Genomic DNA, 7,811 nt, shown 5'->3' with positions numbered 1-7,811 from the left:
ATTTACTGTAAATCTTATGTCAGAATTTAGACTCTGTGAGTTTTCCTCATTAATACTCAGCTCAAATGAAAAAGAATAAAGAATTACTCTCTATACACATAATGCTTTTCATACTTTTATCTGAAAGGTTAATATAGAGTCCCGCAGTGTTTACTGTGTTTTAGTATCTCCTAAGTATCCTTAAATAATTGTTCACTTTGATTTTTGCTCACCTGGGTTTATGGACCAAATGCACTATTGCATTGGAATATTTCATCTTGAATGTTTTAAACAAATCTTCTCTTAAATAACAAGTTTGACCTATTTTTTGCAATTCTCTTGAAAACTATTATAGAGAAAGCATATTTGGTACAAATGATTATGTTCCACTGACATTGTACCAAGGGAAGGCATTTTCTTAATGAGGTAACCACATCTGGAGGCAAATAATAATTCACTAACATTTTCACTTTGCTTGACCCTACATATTGTTGAGATTTCAAAGTGCATTCCCTGGATTCAATATGTTTATTATGGAGCAACAAACCAAGATCTACAATTACATTTGTAAGTCGACTTTTCAAAACAAAAATACAAACTCCAATTATTGCCCTTGAATTACAACTTCTGCATTTCTGGTAGCTACTTGAAAGCTACAATAGAAAAAGAAAAAACACATAGCAAAAATTGCTCAACAAGATTTGATCAGTTAAATCAATGAAATTGTTATGCAACTTTTTTTTTATTGCCCTTTAATGAAGAATTGTTTACCCCTTTTGGCTATTATCTTCTAAATTATTAAAGAGAAACATTTTAAATAACAAAAGTGTTCAGTAAAATATGATCTTTACATGAATTAAAAAGGATATTGTTAGTTTTGCTTCTTACTGGAGTTAAGGCCCTTTAGAAGTTAGTATAGAGGTACATGTATAAAATTTAAATCAGAGTTACTGAATTTTCAAACTTTTTCTAATTATTTTTATTTTTTTATGTGCTTTTTCAAAAATATATTAAAAAGTATAGATTGTTGAACTTGGTTTTTATACGACTGCAAACAATTGTTATATTTGTATCACTTAGTTGTTGTCTGCTTCGTCTGAAGGCGGATGGTTTCTGGAAAATAATGACTAATATAAGTAAATAGAAATCTGTGAAATTTTAACACAAGGTTTATAACCAAAAAAGGAAGGTTGGGATTGATTTTGGGGGTTATGGTCCCAATGGTTTAGGAATTGGGGGCAAAAAAGGGGCCCAAATTAGCATTTTCTCTCTATGAAATTATACCACAAGCTTCTATAATACAAAGGGATGGTAAGGATTGACTTTGGGGGGTTATTGCTCAAAAAACAAAGTTTTTTCTGGTTAATTGACAATTAAGACAATTTAAAATCAGTGTACGGGAGGTAATCTAAATCCATTTAGAGAACAATGTTATAAATATTTGATTACCTCCCTTACAGTGCTTGTAAATCATGTATTTAGAAATGTTGCATTGTCTTGAGGTGATTAGCTGTCACTATTAAATAATATTAATTTTAGCCATGACTAAGTATGTCATTTTTTATTTTAAGACTGTTATGATGTATTTAAATTACGGTTACTAACTCCATTAGAAATTTGAATTGAAATTATAACCATGTCTTGAGGGAAAGAATTTCTTTTTTGAAAAATTTAGTAGATATAGCTACAATAACATGTCATCATTTTGCTTTCTTCTTGGGATGTAAACAATAATCTTTACCAAATTTTTATTTGGTAATGCCTCATTGTGCAAGAAAGACCCTTTGTTAACAGAATAAGAGATCCGATAAATTACAAAGATTAAGGTCATATCAGCTGTGAATTGACTGAAAATTGGATAAAACTTGGTTTTTTGTATATAATCTTTTGAACCAAATGTTTAATTTGTATCCTGCATGGTTTGATAATGACCCATGCGTTGAGAAACATCCTAAATGATTACTAGGCATTATGTTAAAGGTCAAGGTTGCAGCAGCAATTGATATGCTGAAATTGAACAATACTCTGGTTCTCGGATATATTCTTTTAAATCATATATTTAATTCGTCCAAACCTGTTTTGGAAAAAAAAATCCCTACTGCATTTGAGTAATAAGGTTCAAAGGTCAAGGTCACAACATCTATTGATAAAATGGAATTTATGAATGGTTTTTGTTTCCGAATGATATCTTTAGGACCAATGTCCAAACTCCATCCTCTTAATTACCAGTTTACGCTGTTTGCGTTTAAATTTAAAAAAAATTTGTGGAACAATCATGATTTAACCGAAAGAAAATGAGGCATTTATTGGAAGTTAACTTTAAGTACCTAAAGTAAGATATCACAAAAATGCCATTACATTCAATTTAGTTCAATTTCTTTTCTGTCAAACTATTCAGGAAAGATTCGTTTTTATTTTCATTTCTGGTGATTTATTTTAGAAATTGGTTTTGTTTAAATGTTATTTCAATTATTCATAGCCACGACTGTTTAATATAATTTTAATGAACCAAAAAAGCTGCAGGCATTGGATTTATTCCAACATTGTCTCGTTGTATTGTTTTGAGATGATAAAAATAGAGTCAATGATACTACTTTTTAAAAACATTTCTTGGCGTCTTGTACTGAATGTTTGGAAGTTTACATTGGAAGATCATTGGAAATATGAAAAATTGAGTGATTATTTGATTGGAATAGATTTTGAATATGCTTAATCAAATAACTAAGACTTTTGAATATGCTTAATCAAATGACTAAGACTTTTGAATAAGGGAATTCGGTGATTGTGGTTACATTGATTAAATTGTTTCATGTTCAAAGAGCCAGATATTCTGAATCCAGTTTGATGGATGCAAAAGTCAAACAGTGGTCCTTCTGACATATGTGACATTTTGATCCTGATGATCGAATGACAGGTACCTATTTGTTTCTGCCATCCAAAAAGAGAGTAAAACGATAACAAATTTTAACTAAGTAGGTTTTAGAGATGAGGTTGCCTTTACCTTCATTTCCAATTTACGACAATTGTGTTATTTTTACTTATCATCTGATGGTAGATTTAATAACATGATATTACTATTTGTAAGTCAAAGGCTACATCGGAAACAAATACTTTGGTAAATATATATCCCAACACACCAGATAATTTCCACACGAGGTACCAGATGGTGCTTATTTCCGTTTTTCGGCAGTTTAAGTTGTACTGAATCATATAATTAATGAGAGGAACATGAAATAAATTGTTGAAACTTCTGTAAAATCGCCTAAATTGATACTTTAGTCTGGGAGAACTTAATTATATATTAGTTGTAATTGACTCTTACCTATTGCTTTCAGAAACTGTGATTACTCTTATGACAGTGTTTGTGTCTATTGTTTTTATCTTGGTTGTTTTTGTGCTTCGTACTGATCTATTGTGTTTAGCCTGATTATTACAGTGTGGTGTGTCACCACTGTCACAGGATAGGGAAAGGGTTAACATGTTTGACCCCGCAACATTTTCAATGTCCTGAGTCAGGAGCCTGTAATTCAGTGCTTGTTGTTGTTTCTTATCTGTCGTATTTGTTTTCGTTCATTGAGACGTTAGATTTCTCTTTTGATTCTTTTTCTAAATAAATATTCACTATAAACATCACCGTAGAAATGAGGATGTGGTCTCCAGTTTATAATTCTGCAAGGACAGCAACACTTCCACACCATACGTTTGTATCTAAGTAAGAATTTTTTAAACAACCCTGATGGCACATAATTGCTTACATCAACTTCATCTGAAATCTGGGGGATATTTTTCTCATTGGCAATCATTACACATCTCTTTATCTTTATAATGTATAAAATCACGGCATAGAAAAAAAAACATATTATCACTAGGATGTCAAGACAATATTCCCTTTCAGGCTTTGTTGACAGAATAATTTCTTTAAAAGCTATTGACCTTTTGTAGCAGACGTTCACACACATCTCTGACATATCTGCTATAAACAACTGTCAAAGTCTCGTACAGTAATAATGCCGTAGAATAAAATGTCGTACTAAGTCGATTACTTTTGATATATTTATTAATTTCAGAGTTCTAAATACGTTATTTATCATGTTTTATGTCAAATTTTGAAACAAATTAAGCAAGGTCCCTACTTTTGTCATACATAAAACAGTCGCTAAAGATATTTATATCTTACTTATCATATTAAAATTAAAACTTTCATTCTGTTGCTTTAGGTTTGTAATCCAACTGAGCAAAGTGAAAGATTTGATTTTAATCAAGACTGGTATCTATACAAACAGAAATGATAATGACCATAATTAAAGATAAATTGCTGACTACAAAAGATAACTAAGCGAACTTCGTGTTTAATTTTCTAGATAATTTGATCACAAAATGGCATAATCGTCTTCAAACTCAACGCCGTTTTGATTTTTGGAAGCGCTTTCGCTACATGAATTCCATGTAAAATCAAGACAACAAATCTAAATGTAAAACAAATTTAAATAATATTCATGTTTCCATGGCACACGGTTTTTTGATGTCGGAAAAAACTCCGACAGATAACGCTGAAATACCAAACTGTTTAAGGCTTTCTCGTCGTAATATTCAGTATCTTGGGATGACATGTTTTACGGCTTTCTATCAGTGGTACAATTCAGTATCTTGGTATAACCTGTATTATGACTTTTTAGTCGTAGTATTCAGTATCTTGATATAACCTGCTTTATGACTTTTTAGCCGTAGTATTCAGTATCTTGGTATAACCTGTATTATGGATTTTTAGCTGTAGTATTCAGTATCTTGGTATAACCTGTATTATGGCTTTTTAGCCGTAGTATTCAGTATCTTGGTATAACCTGTATTATGTCTTTTTAGTCGTAGTATTCAGTATCTTGGTATAACCTGTATTATGGCTTTTAAGCCGTAGTATTCAGTATCTTGGTATAACCTGTATTATGACTTATTAGTCGTAGTATTCAGTATCTTGGTATAACCTGTATTATGGCTTTTTAGCCGTAGTATTCAGTATCTTGGTATAACCTGTATTATGACTTTGTAGCCGTAGTATTCAGTATCTTAATATAACCTGCTTTATGGCTTTTTAGCCGTAGTATTCAGTATCTTGATATAACCTGTAGTATGACTTTTTAGCCGTAGTATTCATTATCTTGGTATAACCTGCTTTATGGCTTTTTAGCCGTAGTATTCAGTATCTTGGTATAACCTGTATTATGGCTTTTTAGCCGTAGTATTCAGTATCTTGGTATAACATGTATTATGGCTTTATAGCCGTAGTATTCAGTATATGGGTATAACCTGTATTGTGGCTTTTTAGCCGTAGTATTCAGTATCTTGGTATAACCTGTATTATGTCTTTTTAGTCGTAGTATTCAGTATCTTGGTTTAACCTGTATTATGACTTTTTAGCCGTAGTATTCAGTATCTTGGTATAACCTGTATTATGTCTTTTTAGTCGTAGTATTCAGTATCTTGGTATAACCTGTATTATGGCTTTTAAGCCGTAGTATTCAGTATCTTGGTATAACCTGTATTATGGCTTTTTAGCCGTAGTATTCAGTATCTTGGTATAACCTGTATTATGGCTTTTTAGCCGTAGTATTCAGTATCTGGGTATAACCTGTATTATGTCTTTTTAGTCGTAGTATTCAGTATCTTGGTATAACCTGTATTATGGCTTTTTAGCCGTAGTATTCAGTATCTTGGTTTAACCTGTATTATGTCTTTTTAGCCGTAGTATTCAGTATCTTGGTATAACCTGTATTATGGCTTTTTAGCCGTAGTATTCAGTATCTTGGTATAACCTGTATTATGGCTTTTTAGCCGTAGTATTCAGTATCTTGGTATAACCTGTATTATGGCTTTTTAGCCGTAGTATTCAGTATCTTGGTATAACATGTATTATGGCTTTATAGCCGTAGTATTCAGTATCTGGGTATAACCTGTATTATGGCTTTTTAGCCGTAGTATTCAGTATCTTGGTATAACCTGTATTATGTCTTTTTAGTCGTAGTATTCAGTATCTTGGTATAACATGTATTATGGCTTTTTAGCCGTAGTATTCAGTATCTTGGTTTAACCTGTATTATGTCTTTTTAGCCGTAGTATTCAGTATCTTTGTATAACCTGTATTATGGCTTTATAGCCGTAGTATTCAATATCTTGGTATAACCTGCTTTATGGCTTTTTAGTCGTAGTATTCATTATCTTGGTATAACCTGTATTATGGCTTTTTAGCCGTAGTATTCAGTATCTTGGTATAACATGTATTATGGCTTTATAGCCGTAGTATTCAGTATTTTGGTATAACCTGTATTATGGCTTTTTAGCCGTAGTATTCAGTATCTTGGTATAACATGTATTATGGCTTTTTAGCCGTAGTATTCAGTATCTTGGTATAACCCGTATTATGTCTTTTAAGTCGTAGTATTCAGTATCTTGGTATAACATGTATTATAGCTTTTTAGCCGTAGTATTCAGTATCTTGGTATAACCCGTATTATGTCTTTTAAGTCGTAGTATTCAGTATCTTGGTATAACATGTATTATAGCTTTTTAGTCGTAGTATTCAGTATCTTGGTATAACCTGTATTATGGCTTTTAAGCCGTAGTATTCAGTATCTTGGTATAACCTGTATTATGACTTTTTAGTCGTAGTATTCAGTATCTTGGTATAACCTGTATTATGGCTTTTTAGCCGTAGTATTCAGTATCTTGGTATAACCCGTATTATGTCTTTTAAGTCGTAGTATTCAGTATCTTGGTATAACATGTATTATAGCTTTTTAGTCGTAGTATTCAGTATCTTGGTATAACCTGTATTATGGCTTTTAAGCCGTAATATTCAGTATCTTGGTATAACCTGTATTATGACTTTTTAGTCGTAGTATTCAGTATCTTGGTATAACCTGTATTATTGCTTTTTAGCCGTAGTATTAAGTATCTTGGTATAACCTGCTTTATGACTTTGTAGCCGTAGTATTCAGTATCTTAGTATAACCTGCTTTATGGCTTTTTAGCCGTAATATTCAGTATCTAGATATAACCTGTAGTATGACTTTTTAGCCGTAGTATTCATTATCTTGGTATAACCTGCTTTATGGCTTTTTAGCCGTAGTATTCAGTATCTTGGTATAACCTGTATTATGGCTTTTTAGCCGTAGTATTCAGTATCTTGGTATAACATGTATTATGGCTTTATAGCCGTAGAATTCAGTATCTGGGTATAACCTGTATTATGGCTTTTTAGCCGTAGTATTCAGTATCTTGGTATAACCTGTATTATGTCTTTTTAGTCGTAGTATTCAGTATCTTGGTATAACATGTATTATGGCTTTTTAGCCGTAGTATTCAGTATCTTGGTTTAACCTGTATTATGTCTTTTTAGCCGTAGTATTCAGTATCTTGGTATAACCTGTATTATGGCTTTTTAGCCGTAGTATTCAGTATCTTGGTATAACCTGATTTACGGCTTTTTAGCCGTAGTATTCAAAATTTTGGTGTAACCTGTTTTTTGGGTTTTTATATTTTGGTATTATAATCTGTTTTATGACTTTTAAGTCGTAGTCTTCAGTATCTTGGTATAACCTGTTTAATGAGTTTTTAGCCTTCAGTTACTTAATTGGTATTGTCTAATGACTTTCTAGTCGTACTTTAGTATCGTGGTACTACCTGTTTTATGTCTGTTTAGTCGAGGTATTCATTGTCATTGAATGTGTCTTTGTCAATAATTCTGATAGCCAAGTAGGTAACAAAATTTAACTTATATGATTTATTTAAAAAAAAATAATATACATAACAAAGTATAAGAAATCGTAATATTAAAACAT

This window comes from Mytilus edulis, chromosome 4 (assembly GCF_963676685.1).
Source record: "Mytilus edulis chromosome 4, xbMytEdul2.2, whole genome shotgun sequence".
Taxonomy (NCBI): domain Eukaryota; kingdom Metazoa; phylum Mollusca; class Bivalvia; order Mytilida; family Mytilidae; genus Mytilus; species Mytilus edulis.
The sequence above is the reverse complement of the archived record's forward strand: the minus strand, read 5'-3'. Positions refer to the sequence as shown.